Consider the following 14,483-nt stretch of genomic DNA (forward strand, 5'->3'; position numbering starts at 1 on the left):
GCCAGGAGCTCGCATCATCGAGTATTTCTTTATCCATAAACTGTCTTTAATCGAAATGTTCCTTCTAAAGCTGATATCTGCATGTTTCTTTAGTGACTTACCAATGTCCTTGTCAATAGTGAGCACTTTCCAATGTCTCTGCAACACTCGTTTTACTTCAGTTGTTCTACTATCATACGTTAGGATGAGACGTGTCTCTTCATTCTCTTTTGTGGTTGTCGCTGTCACGATGCCCGCTCCCGGGGAGCCGGCTCAGGCCCTGCGTCCCCGAAAGCGGACATCAAGTCCCCGGGGAAGGTCCCAGCAACCCCTTATAGGGGCCCTTTGGACAGCGTCCTGGCGCCTATGGCGCCAGGCTCATAGAAAACGTCGGTCCTGGCGCCATAGGCGCCACGCTCATTATGAAAGTGTTTGGGTGCACTTACCTGATGCAGACCATGCTGCAGAACCCCGGCCTCCTTGAGGCCTGAAAGGAACTACTTTACCTGTGGGACTCATTTACCACCCGGGCGTGGTCGGGGAAGGATACATACCTGATTGGAGGAAGGACACATTCTAGGAACTTCTTCCAAGGCTATTTAAACCACACCCGATCAGCCACACGTGCTTCGCATTGTTCTGCATCTAGCAGCTGGACGCTCACCGTGTCTGCTCCTGCATCCTGACTTCTGCCACACCTGCCAGCATCCTGAATCACCTGCAAAGGAAGGGAACAAGAGAACAGAAGAAGGAAAAGGCCTCACCTGCTAAATCTGCATCCCAGAGACATTTCGCCGACAATCCTGAAAAGGAAGACATTTATTTTTAAAAGCACATCGCATCGATCGCTGCAGCGCCGCATTCTACTCACCTTTACAGGGCGCCTCCATGTTCAGCAGCGACCATCCGGATTCGCAGTCGCGCCCCCGCGCCTAGGGAGAAAAAGACAAGAACAAAGGTGAGAGAAAGAAGGGAAAAGGGAAGCTAAAACTCCATGTCAAGACTTACCTGTTGGGTCATTCCCTTTTCATTTCGGGTCCGCGCCGCATCCAGGCATTTTCGGACCCCGGCCCCTAAGGGGAAAAAGACATCAGCGTTAATGAGTGAATGAAAAGACATTACCAAAACACTCATTAAAGACTTCCCTGATTTCCACAAGGATTTCACCGCTCACCTCGGGTCGGTGCCTGTTCCCCGGCATTCCGTACCCCGGCCCCTATGGGGAAAAGACACTAGCATTAGAACATTAATGCATGGACACAAGGGGAACCACTTATAGAAAAACTTACCTGGAAGCCAAGCAAGTTTGGTTCTCACCCATCCGAAAATCCAGTGACGTAACTGGATACCAACGCGCCCCTGCATCAGAAGCAGGATGGAGAGCTCGTCCTTCCAGACCCTAAGGTGAGACGCTACGGGGAAGCACAGCAGGGTTTTGAGGAGGGTGAGAGGGGTAAATGGGAGGCCGATTGCATTACCCCGCAGACAGTTAACCCCCTATTTTCACCTACAGAAGGATACTTCTGCGAGTCAGACAAGCCAAATCTGGGGCCCGGTCCAGTCCGTCTTCCGAACCCTGCGCATCACCTTAGACGAGGTCACAGCAGCGCGAACCAGGCCAGCGCCCCCGTGGGAGTCAGGTGAGCGTTACAGAACACGAAGCCTTCCTACAAATTCCCACCCAGGCGCTATGGAAACTTCTGAGACTGATCAGTTGGCCCAATTACTGGGGGCATTACGGGCCGAAGTACATGCCGCTCGTCAAGAGACTAATGCCCTCAAGAGGGAATTAATAATATCAAAGGAAAGAACTGATGACCTGGCCAGACAGCTTTTGCAAGGTCAAGCTGGACAAACTCCTCTACCCTGTTCCGGAGGGAACCCCGCTCCTGTGGTTCCCAGTAACCCTGTGCAGATTAATCTACCTGGAAACATGCCGCTGGCCCCACCTGAACGCTTTGCTGGGGACCCCAAACGATTCGCCATATTCATGAATCAGTGTCGTTTGCACTTCCTATGCAGACCTGGGGCCTTCCCTAATGATCAGACCAAAGTAGCCTTTGTATTGTCATATCTCAGCGGCTGCGCTGCCGATTGGTCAGTTCCACTGGTTACTCAAGATGACCCGATTCTCCGTGATTTTCAAGGATTTCAAGCAAGCATGGAAAGGTTATTTGCTCGACACTCACAGGGGCAGGCTCTGGATGACGAACTTCTATCCCTGCGACAGGGCAATCAGGACCTCCTATCCTATATTGCAACCTTTAATAGACTAATTGTGGAAACGGGATGGCCAGAGGATAAAAGAGTCACGTTATTTTATCGAGGTCTATGCGGAGAACTTAAAGATGTCTTGGCCCAAGTTGTAAATCCACCCCAAGAATGCACAGAATATATAGACTTAGTGGTCCAATTGGATCACAGACTTCAAAACAGAAAAACAGATCGGTCCAGGTTTGAGACCCGGGTGTTGGTCAAGACCCTCGCTAACCCCAAGGGAGTTGATGTCTCTGAGCCTATGCAAATTGGAGGGGTTAAAGAACCCTTAACTCAAAAGGAACGTAAAAGGAGGCGGCAGTTAAAATTATGTCTTTATTGTGGGAGCTCTGGACACTTTCTACGAGATTGCCCGGCAAAACTGCCCCGAAAAGCGGTAGGAGCCGCTGATAAAAACCATGAAGACTCTGTTTCGGGAAACGACTCAGCCCGACAAGCGTAGGGGTCCGCTTGCCGAGCTTGAAAACTAACTCTCAGACCTCGCATTTCATTGTGCCAATGGTTCTCGTAGATCCAGAAAAGCCTAAGCGGTTGCATGCAATAAAGGCATACATCGATAGTGGGGCTATTGGAAACTATGTGGATCGTGAATTGGCCTCTAGGATAAACCTCCCTCTCCGTCCTAAAACCAGCAAAGATGTCATCACCACAGTCGATGGAACTGAAATTGCCTCTGGACCGGTAACACATTCCACTACTGGGGTGACTCTTATTGGTCCTGACGGCCATCGGGAGGCAGTTGTGTTTGATGTAATCAAGGCTCCACAGTTTCAGGTTATTCTTGGAATTCCTTGGTTAGAGACACATAATCCTCGAATTGATTGGCAAGCTAAGAGAATAACCTTCCTGGATTGTGCACAAACATGCTACCCAGAAAACCTGAAGATTAATCTAGCGTCTGTAACCTCTGCCTCCATGCAATTACCTCCGGAATACCAGGACTTTCAGGACGTCTTCCAAAAGGAACAGGCCAACACGTTACCTCCTCACCGATCGTACGATTGCCAAATCGATCTGGTGCCCGGTGCACAACCCCCTTGTAGCAGGATTTATGCCCTTACCGAACCTGAGAACCTGCATTTGAGACAATATTTGGATCAATACCTCGCCAATGGGTTTATTCGCCCGTCAAAGTCCCCGGCATCCTCGGCTTTGTTCTTCGTGCCTAAAAAAGAAGGTGATCTTAGAACTTGTATTGATTACCGCGCATTGAACCAGATAACGGTTAAAAACCGTTATCCTCTGCCTCTGATTCCTGAACTCCTTGACCAGGTGAAGGAGGCTTGCATATACACCAAGTTAGATCTCCGGGGGGCATATCATCTGGTGCGAGTAAAAGAAGGCGACGAATGGAAAACAGCCGTACAAAATATGGATTATTCGAATACCAGGTAATGCCTTTCGGGTTGTGCAATGCGCCTGCTGCCTTCCAATTCTTCATGAATGATGTCCTTCGGGAACTCATCGATGTTTGTGTTGTCGTCTATATCGATGACATTCTAGTGTACTCCTCTTCGGAATCTGATCACAGAAAACACGTTAGGGCAGTTCTGGAAAAACTGCGCCAACACAAACTATTTGCTAAACTGGAGAAATGTGTTTTCCATACCACAGAAGTTGAGTTTCTCGGTTTCATCCTGACACCCAAAGGAGTACGAATGGACTCAAGAAAAGTGGATGCCATCCTCAAATGGCCATCACCTAGCTCTGTAAAAGGGGTTCAAAGCATGCTCGGCTTTGCCAATTTCTATCGCAGGTTTATCCTGGAATTTTCACGCATAGTACAACCCATTACTGCACTCTTGAGGAAAAATAAACGTTTTGAATGGTCTGAAGAAGCCGAGCAGGCCTTCCAGGATTTAAAAGCTAAGTTTACCTCTGCAACTATATTGAAACACCCACGTCCAGATCTCCCGTATGTCGTCGAAACTGACGCATCCAGCCTAGCCATGGGAGCAGTTCTGTCTCAAAGAGATCCTGAAACCAACCAACTGCATCCCGTAGCATTTTGGTCCAGAAAATTCTCGGCACCAGAGATTAATTACGCAATCACTGACAAAGAACTGTTAGCCATAAAGTCCGCTTTTAAAGCCTAGCGGCATTACCTGCTTGGCGCTCGACATACCATCACGGTGATCACTGATCACCGGAATTTACAGTATTTGAAAACCACCAAGGCTCAGTCATCACGGCAGCTCCGATGGGCTTTGTTTTTCGCTGAATTTGATTTTGTGATTACCTATCGACCTGGCTGCAAGAACGGCAAAGCAGACGCCTTATCCCGAATTGGAATGGGAGAATCTGATACCAACTCAGAACCAGTACCAATAATTCCCGAACAGAGAATTCTAGGCATGACTTTGTTACAGACGCTTGAAGACATTCAAGTCAGAGTGAAACAACTCCTGGACCCTACAGTCTTACAGGATTGGATACAAAAGGGATCAGACTTTACCATAGATAATGGTTTACCTTATTACCAAGGACGCTTATTCCTGCCGCACAAGGATTTACACGAACTAGTTATTTCAGGTTATCATGATACATTAATAGAGGGACACCCCGGTATTGCCAAGACAATGGAAAAGGTGAAATGACAATTCTGGTGGCCCTCTTGGCGAAAAGATGTTAAATCTTTTGTGATGTCCTGTGGTGTTTGCGCCCAAAATAAAGGTCAAAAGAAAAGACCAGCCGGTCTCCTTCAACCTCTAGACATATCCGCCAGCACCCTGGCACACCCTATCAATGGATTTTATTACGGACTTGCCTCCTTGTTCGGGATACAATACCATTCTGGTAATTGTGGATTTGTTTTCCAAAATGTCCCACTTCATTCCTTTGAAAGGTTTACCTTCAGCTTCTGTCCTAGCCAAAGAATTCCTCGAAAATATTGTTCGGCTACATGGATTCCCATCTATACTAATCTCTGACCGAGGAAGCCAATTCATTTCCCACTTCTGGCGCAAATGTTGTCAAATGGCACAAATCAACGTAAGATTATCGACCAGTCACCACCCTCAGACCGATGGTCAGACCGAGAGGACAAATCAGACCCTTGAGCAGTACTTACGGTGTATGTTACAGCAATCTGAAAGCAACTGGAAAGACATTCTTTGGATAGCCGAATACGCATATAATAATTCGGTACACTCTGGAACTGGCCATAGTCCTTTTTATACCTTGTTTGGACATCACCCTCGAACCTCAAACCTCGACTCACCTCAGAACCTCGGAGTGCCCGCAGTAGAACATCTGCATTCTACCATTACCCGAGCCTTCAAAGAGGCAACCACGCATTTACAACAAGCCAAGAGAAAATACAAGGAAAATGCTGACCTACATCGGAGTGAAGTACCTCCGTATCAGATTGGGGATCAAGTGTGGTTAGCTACCAGACATTTACCGCTCAAAGGGCCTCGAACTTTTAACCCAAAATATCTGGGACCTTATTCTATTACGGCAATAATTAACCCAGTAGCGGTTAAACTTGATTTACCAGCTAATATGCGAATTCACCTTGTTTTTCATGTGTCACTTCTGAAACCAGTGGTCCCCGGAACCCGACTACTCAAACCTCCAGAACCTATTCAAATAGATGGGGAACCCGAATTCGAAGTGAAGAACATTTTAGATTCAAAAATGTTTAGGTCAAAGTTTTTCTACCTAATTGAATGGAAGGGGTACGGACCTCAGGAGAGGTCGTGGGAACCCATTGACCATGTGCATGCACCTCGATTAGTCAGGAAATTCCACCGACTCTTCCCAAACAAACCAAAACCCCCGGAGGGAACAACCTTGGGAGGGGCCTTGGGGGGGAGTGCTGTCACGATGCCCGCTCCCGGGGAGCCGGCTCAGGCCCCGCGTCCCCGAAATCGGACATCAAGTCCCCGGGGAAGGTCCCAGCAACCCCTTATAGGGGCCCTTTGGACAGCGTCCTGGCGCCTATGGCGCCAGGCTCATAGAAAGCGTCAGTCCTGGCACCATAGGCGCCACGCTCATTATGAAAGTGTTTGGGTGCACTTACCATGCTGCAGAACCCCGGCCTCCTTAAGGCCTGAAAGGAACTACTTTACCTGTGGGACTCATTTACCACCCGGGCGTGGTCGGGGAAGGATACATACCTGATTGGAGGAAGGACACATTCTAGGAACTTCTTCCAAGGCTATTTAAACCACACCCAATCAGCGACACGTGTCTGCTCCTGCATCCTGACTTCTGCCTGACCTGCCAGCATCCTGAATCACCTGCAAAGGAAGGGAACAAGTGAACAGAAGAAGGAAAAGGCCTCACCTGCTAAATCTGCATCCCAGAGACATTTCGCCGACAATCCTGAAAAGGAAGACATTTATTTTTAAAAGCACATCGCATCGATCGCTGCAGCGCCGCATTCTACTCACCTTTACAGGGCGCCTCCATGTTCAGCAGCGACCATCCGGATTCGCAGTCGCGCCCCCGCGCCTAGGGAGAAAAAGACAAGAACAAAGGTGAGAGAAAGAAGGGAAAAGGGAAGCTAAAACTCCATGTCAAGACTTACCTGTTGGGTCATTCCCTTTTCATTTCGGGTCCGCGCCGCATCCAGGCATTTTCGGACCCCGGCCCCTAAGGGGAAAAAGACATCAGCGTTAATGAGTGACTGAAAAGACATTACCAAAACACTCATTAAAGACTTCCCTGATTTCCACAAGGATTTCACCGCTCACCTCGGGTCGGTGCCTGTTCCCCGGCATTCCGTACCCCGGCCCCTATGGGGAAAAAGACACTAGCATTAGAACATTAATGCATGGACACAAGGGGAACCACTTATAGAAAACTTATAGAAAAAGCCAAGCAAGTTTGGTTCTCACCCATCCGAAAATCCAGTGACGTAACTGGATACCAACGCGCCCCTGCATCAGAAGCAGGATGGAGAGCTCGTCCTTCCAGACCCTAAGGTGAGACGCTATGGGGAAGCACAGCAGGGTTTTGAGGAGGGTGAGAGGGGTAAATGGGAGGCCGATTGCATTACCCCGCAGACAGTTAACCCCCTATTCTCACCTACAGAAGGATACTTCTGCGAGTCAGACAAGCCAGATCTGGGGCCCGGTCCAGTCCGTCTTCCGAACCCTGCGCATCACCTTAGACGAGGTCACAGCAGCGCGAACCAGGCCAGCGCCCCCGTTTGAGTCAGGTGAGCGTTACAGTCTTTTCTTTGTCCGCCAGGAGAATTTGTCTGTCGTGACTTCTAGCTCTTAGGTACGCTCTTTCGATGACTTTCTTTGGATAACATTGTTGTAAGAATCCTCTAGCTGTGGTTTTACTCTCTGCATCATATGTGTCCAGAGTAGAGCTGTTTCTTCTTATCTTAACGAATTCTCCGTATGGTACACTCCAAATTAAACTCTTTGGATGTCCACTTTTGGCATGAAGTGGCATGTTTGACCCTGTTGGTTTTCTGTGTAGTTCACACGTAAGTGATTGTTCCACTATTCGTAAGTTCACATCTAAGAAGGTGATAAACGAGAAGCTGTGGGTTTCAGTGAACCTAAGGTTGTGCTCATTTTGATTCAACTGCTTCACAAATTCGACCCATCCATGTTCGGTCCCCTTCCAGATTATGAACAGATCATCTATGTACCTGAGCCAGATGACCACATTTTCAGTTGATTCTTGATTTTGTTCCGTCCACACCTCAGAGGCTTCCCAGAAACCCATAGTTAGATTGGCATACGACGGGGCAAATGTAGTGCCCATTGCTGTGCCCTGTGTCTGCCTGAAGTATTCTTCATTGAAGACGAAAATGTTGTGGGTTAGGCAGAGGTCAATCATCTCTAGGATCATCTGCGTGTGTTCAAGATAATTGAGAGACCTCGTGTTCAGATATTTCTCACAAGCTTTTTTCCCATAGTCATGCTCAATTGATGTATATAGGGACACGACATCCATTGTTGCGATCATGAAATTTGATTCCCAAGGAATGTTATTAATGCGTGACAGAAAGTCTTTGGTGTCTTTGAGATAAGAAGGTAACGTGTCGACAAAAGGAAACAAAGTTTCATCTATAAATTTAGACATATTCTCCATAGCTGACCCTACTAAGGAAACAATCGGTCTCCCTGGTGGTTTTTTTACAATTTTTGTGTATTTTCGGAAGAAAATATATAGTGTGTGTGGTGCAGTTTGTCGTTTGTAAAAATTTACAGTTCTCTTCGGTAAGGATCCCTTTCTGCTCCCAACCTGCTACAAACTTCTTTGTTTATTCTTCTAGCTCTTTTGTGGGATTTCCATCGCATCTTTCGTAGCAGTTTTAATCATTCAACTGTTTGTATGCCTCTTTAATGTAATTATCACGAGTCATGAGTACAATATTACGTCCCTTCTCAGAGGGCTTAATTACGCAGTTGGTCAGGTTGCATAGTTCTTTAAGGGCCACTCTATCCTTCATGGTTAGATTACTTTTTACTTGATGTCCTTTGTTACGCCTGAGTTTTTTGAGATCTTCTATTACCAATGTTTGAAATGCCTCAATGTTGTTAGCAGTATTCATCATGGGATTGAACTTGGATTTTTGTTTAAGTTTGCTTTTAACCGTCCAATCTGTTCGTATCTCCAACTCTTGGAAATCAATTGATTCCATCTCTTGATCAGCATTGTTTTTTGTACCTTTCTGAAGCTCCACCAGATCGGAAAGGACCCCAATTTCTGCAATAGTTATCTCCGTTCTGCCTTCTGTTACTACGGTTTTCCGTGCTTTGAAGTCAGTGGTGGAGAAAAATTTCTTCAAACGTAGTTTTCTGACGAAATGGTCAAAGTCTATGCGGGTTTGTACATAGTCAAAACCCGATGTTGGACAGAAATTTAAGCCCATACTTAATAGTTTCGTTTGATTGTCAGTCAAGGTGTGGTTCGACAGGTTTATGATTTTAAAACTTGTCTCAGTGTTTTGACTTGTATTTTCTATTTTCCAGAGCGCAGCGATCTGCCCAGAGTACTGCTCGGGGAACTTGTTTCCCCTCTGCCCCCTCCTTGTTTTTTTCGGCCTCCTCTGCCTCTGCTGTTTGCTTGTGCTCCACCTCTTGCTTTTTTTTTATTTTTGCCATCTTGGCAAAGCAGTCTCATTTCGTCTAAAAAATTAAGCTGTATGCTCGACTCTTCACTTTCACTACCAGTTGCATCTGATTCAGATGCTGATGAAATGGATCCACTTTCTCCATTCTTTTCCGCTGATGTTGTCATTTCCCCTGGGATAGATCTCTGTCTTAGTTGTTCAAACCTTCTGGCAAACGTATATACTCTGCCTTGTTCGTAGTCTTCCTTATCTCTTAGGAATTTCCTTTGCTTCCTCTGTTTTATTTCCTCTTCATACTTGGTCATGTTTTTTACCATGCTGCATTTTAGTTTTGTCGCCTCCTCACTTTCAGGTATCAGTTTCAGTTTGTCCTCCATTTCTTGGATTCTGTCCAGCAGTTTGGCCCTATCTGCATCGGCATATTTAACCAATATCTTAAGAAAAGTTTTGGAACACCAGTTTGTCGCTTCGCTCCATTCATGGGTCCTGTTCTTCAAAGGAGGGGATGGTCAAAATCCTCAAGCCTCGTGGTATTCTCCCCACTTCGATATAATTCTTTAGGGAGTGCTCTTCCCACCATTTGCTGACTTCTCTTCTCTGTAACTTTTCCAATTCTTTAAGAAGAGTGATCTCATTGTTCTCTTCATTTACCGGTGCAGTTTTGGGTTGTTTATGGCTGATTTTCAGTGTTTCATTAAACAAATCTAAGGCTTGTGCCTTTCTTGTTGCCTCTTTATGGGCTTGGGAAGTAGCCATGTTGTATTTGTTATTGCCAAATATTATCAATCAAACTGGTATTATTGGTTCATTGTGATTCCAATTTAGATGTCAGAATCATGTCTTTTCTGTACTCTGAAAGACCGAAGAAATAGCACTAAATCGCAGTCAATCGTGCTGTTTGTGGGTTTATCTCTCAAAAGGCTGAGCCAATAATTGTAAGTTACATGAAGTGTTACTAGGCAAAAGCAGTTACGGGGGGTGAAAAACACAGCTGACTCACCCGGCTACACTCTTCGGTGCGTTCTCCAACGCGCAGATTTGTTTCGCCGTGTAGAGCCCTGCGTTCACAGCCTCCTGTGCCGATCCTGCGTAGTTTGCCTCACTTCATTAGTCAGCCCGAGCTGCTCCGGGACATCCGTCTGTTATTTCGTGATCCTCCGTGCGCTCGATGAATCTTGTTCCCACCGGTGCTACCTCCGCGTTTTCACGTAGCAACGTGTAAATGTGTTATCCATGCAACTGACTTGCCATCATGCACTCGCCTTCGGATGTTACTTCAGAGATTTACATCACTCTCAGCATATCTTTTATAACCTCTTTATTGGTTAAAAGTTGGCATGGTATATAATACGCCTCGCATCTCGGCTTTCCCAACAAAAAGTTGACGCATTTCGCGGCGTTACTCGCCGCTTGCTCACAACACCAGTATCCTATCACCATAGTGTTAAAATACAAAGAGACATGACTGTAGGCATAGAAACAGGACATGCGGATCGACATTTAGTGGAAACAAACAAGGGTCTTACTTGTTAGTAACTAGTTGGTTGTGTGCCGGCGGCCATCTTAAGATGTGCTTAGTTCCTGTGATGTGTTTTATCCCATTTAAGTTGGTTCATGTGAAGTCAGTGATTAAATAATCATTACAGACTCTCGTAATACCCAGTACTATCATTCGTGAACTATTAATAACTTCTTTATAGTATGGTCTCTTCTACGGCACACTTTGTACTAGTCTTGCAGATGTCAGGTGTGTTAGATGGTTTCCACGTGATCCAAGAAGTGTAGTAATCTCTAATTATCATAAGATGCCTAATTCTCTAAGTATAAAATGTTTTTATGCCTTCATGTAGAGTGCATGGTGCATTAGCCATTTATGCAATAGAGTGCATAGTGCCTGCAACTTATTCGAGTAATATTCCACTTGATCCGAGTAATGTGGTACTATATGATTTTCATCTAGTACCTTGTTCCCTTTATTTAAAATGTCTTATGCCTTAATGTAAAGTGCATAGTGCATTCGACATTTGTCAAATAAATATATATATATTCAGTGAAAAAACTTTGTTAAAGGGACGTTATGGTTCCAAGTAAAACCGAAACCCCCCTGAAATTCGCTAGTTATGGTAAGCTAAGCACCCATAACTCGCGACACCACCTTGCACTGCTAAGACTAACACCCAGGACATCAAAGATGACATCACAAATATCGCACATTTTTTTAGACCTACTTTTTGATCGTTTAAAAAAAAACTACTGGATGGATTTTCACCAAATTTACAAAAGCACGCTTTAGGGACCAGGCTGCTGCTCCTGCCGCAAATTTAGTGAAAATCCGTTCAGCGGTTTGAGCTGTAGGCGTGCGCAAAGCTTTTCCCCCATTCAGTCTATGGGAAAAAAAGAAATTTTGGGACCCCCCATAACTTTTCCCCCACTGGACCAAACCTCACCAAACTTTGCAAAAAAATTCTGAGTGGGCCATATACTTTTTTTGCAAAGTTGAGGATTCGTCCAGGGAGAGCGAAATTATAAGCCGCCCAAAAAGTGCTCTTCCTTTGGGATTAGCAACTTAACCGCCCTTTGCAACTCATCCAGAACAGGACTGCGAGACTTATCCTTGGCCTCAAGCCCAGGGACCGTATCTCTCCAGGACTGAAATCACTACACTGGCTCCCAGTGGCTGCGAGGATTAAGTCCAAAACCCTTTGCATTGTCCACAAGGCCTTCTGGGGCCTTAGGCCAAAATACCTTCAACTCTCTCTTCCTAAATATCTTCCTTCTCGAGCTCTTCGCTCATCCACCTCCAACTACCTTAGGGTCAGCCGCTTCTCCAAGCAATGAGCTGGGGGTAGATCTCTCGCCGCAGCAGGGGCCTCCCTCTGGAACAGCCTTCCTGCCTCCCTGAAACTTGAGGAGAACCATCTCCGTTCCGGAAGCACCTCAAAACCTTCCTCTTTGCCTCCGCTTTCTCTCCCTCTCTCCCCTGCTAAAATCACTGAACCTGCACTGAACCTGCTACTGGGCAACTCACCGATCTCGGTCCTTGGCCCAGCCACTCTTCCCTGCACTGCCTACCTACACTATGGGACTGTCTCTGTATCCTACAGCCCCTTCTCCCGGCACGTACCTTGCACTTGCCACCAGCTGGCCCTATTATTTATCTTGTATTCTACTAACCATGTACTGCACTTTCCTTGCACTTGCCACCAGCTGGCCCTATTATTTATCTTGTATTCTACTAACCATGTACTGCACTTTCCCCTCTCCCCTTCCCCTTGCACTTTTCCCAGTCCCCTCTACCCTTGCGCGATCTGAATGACACCTGGCCTAGTAGGATCGTTGACTGTCTGCCCTTGTCCCCCCCCCTGCCTCGTCGCGCCTTGAAACACTTGTGTATAGGCGCGTTACAAATGCCATATCATATCATATCATAACCATAACTACACAGCCACTAATGTGGCTGTGTAATATTTCTTTTTTTTAAACAAAGGTTTTATAGCCGCGTCTACTAAACATGCATGCGCGGCTACATGCATCAATGACTGGGGGGATACACAGGTTTTCGGAATGAGCCAATAGACGTTGACATCCTTCAACGCGGCTACATATCAAAATTGCATTTCCACTCCACCAAACTCCTAAAACTGTCCCCAACATGTCTACCAGCCCCCTGCCACTCCTCATAGTACTCCTCCACTCCCATAGTCTCTTTCAATCACCCACTCAATTCATATATGATACCACCCCACCCAGAATGTTGTATAGCTGCGGCTACCACACGTCCACAAACACGTGACGTGTCATTTGCCCGAATATGGCCGCGGCTGTAGAGGGGTGTTTGGGGGGTGTGGGTATCTGCCCACAAATAGCAATGCTGCATGCTGGGTGGCTGCTGTATAGCCACAAATAATATCAACAACACCATCAACCAATTAGAAACTACAACACACACACACATCATACATATCCTGCTAATACAAACTACTAGAAATTCAAACTAGGAATCATTTTCCTGGAAACAGAGAAATACTACAGATATCATGGCTGGTTTGAAAATTGTATGGCTGATTGGAGACAATTGGCTGTTTTGGTTGCTGGCTTTTTGTGATAAACTAAATATTAACATGGACCTTTGTTTGAGAGGTTTTACAATTAAATGGTTTGGATTGTGGGGAATGCGTTGCTTCCAAGTATTTCCAAAAGTCTGAGAAGTAGAGGGTACACAGACACAATACTAATTCATTGTGGATGCAATGATTTGGGGAATGTACGAGGGGTGTCCCTTACTTTAATGATAAAACAAGACATGGCAAAACTAATGGAACTATTTCCTCACACCATCTTTATCTATTCCTATCTCACTCAGAGGCAAAAATGGAGAAGGACCACCAGATTTAATTGTAAAAATTAGAAATTACAGCGAAATGTTAATAAAGTAGTTTCAGCATTCATTATAGACCACAACCAATTATGGATTTCGAACAACAACATACAGTTCAACATGGCCAATTTTCTATGGACATGATGGAGTACATTTAACCGATGAAGGAAATGCAGTATTCCTTCATAACATCAAAACAGTACTTCCGATGTTCTAAAGTTCTACACTCAAGGACTAGTCATCATACATTAACATACAAATGCAATAAATAATTAACAACATTTATTTTTTTATTATACCTGTGGCTACAGTTCATTAACTTTTATCATAACCGCAGTTACAAAAAGTCAGATCAAAGGGGGACTGACTCCAAGTTTTTAACTACAATCCAACTTAAATTATCAATACAGTACAACACTACTCATGTACTTATGTAAAGTAACTGAAAAATATGAAAGCATAGAAAAATACATAACAATATATAGATAGGCAAACATTTCACAGCCATACTATATAATACCATAAGTGAGAATATACAACCTAAAATACATTGTATGTCGCATCTAAAACTAGACTACAATTGCTACTTTTTGCATTAATTTTGTTAAACTATTTTCTTCTATTTTTCTCCAAAGTCTCACATGCTCAAAAGTCTGAAAGCACACATCCAAAATAAAAAAAACACGCTCTAATACCTAACAGGTCACTGACCATGGCCTTTGGCCATGGCGAGTGATATTTCAGCCCCGACGGCACTATACCCATACAAACAACTTTTGAAAATAAATGAAACACAGACACCCC

Source organism: Ambystoma mexicanum, chromosome 9, assembly GCF_040938575.1.
Source record: "Ambystoma mexicanum isolate Mex_15411 chromosome 9, UKY_AmexF1_1, whole genome shotgun sequence".
Classification (NCBI taxonomy): domain Eukaryota; kingdom Metazoa; phylum Chordata; class Amphibia; order Caudata; family Ambystomatidae; genus Ambystoma; species Ambystoma mexicanum.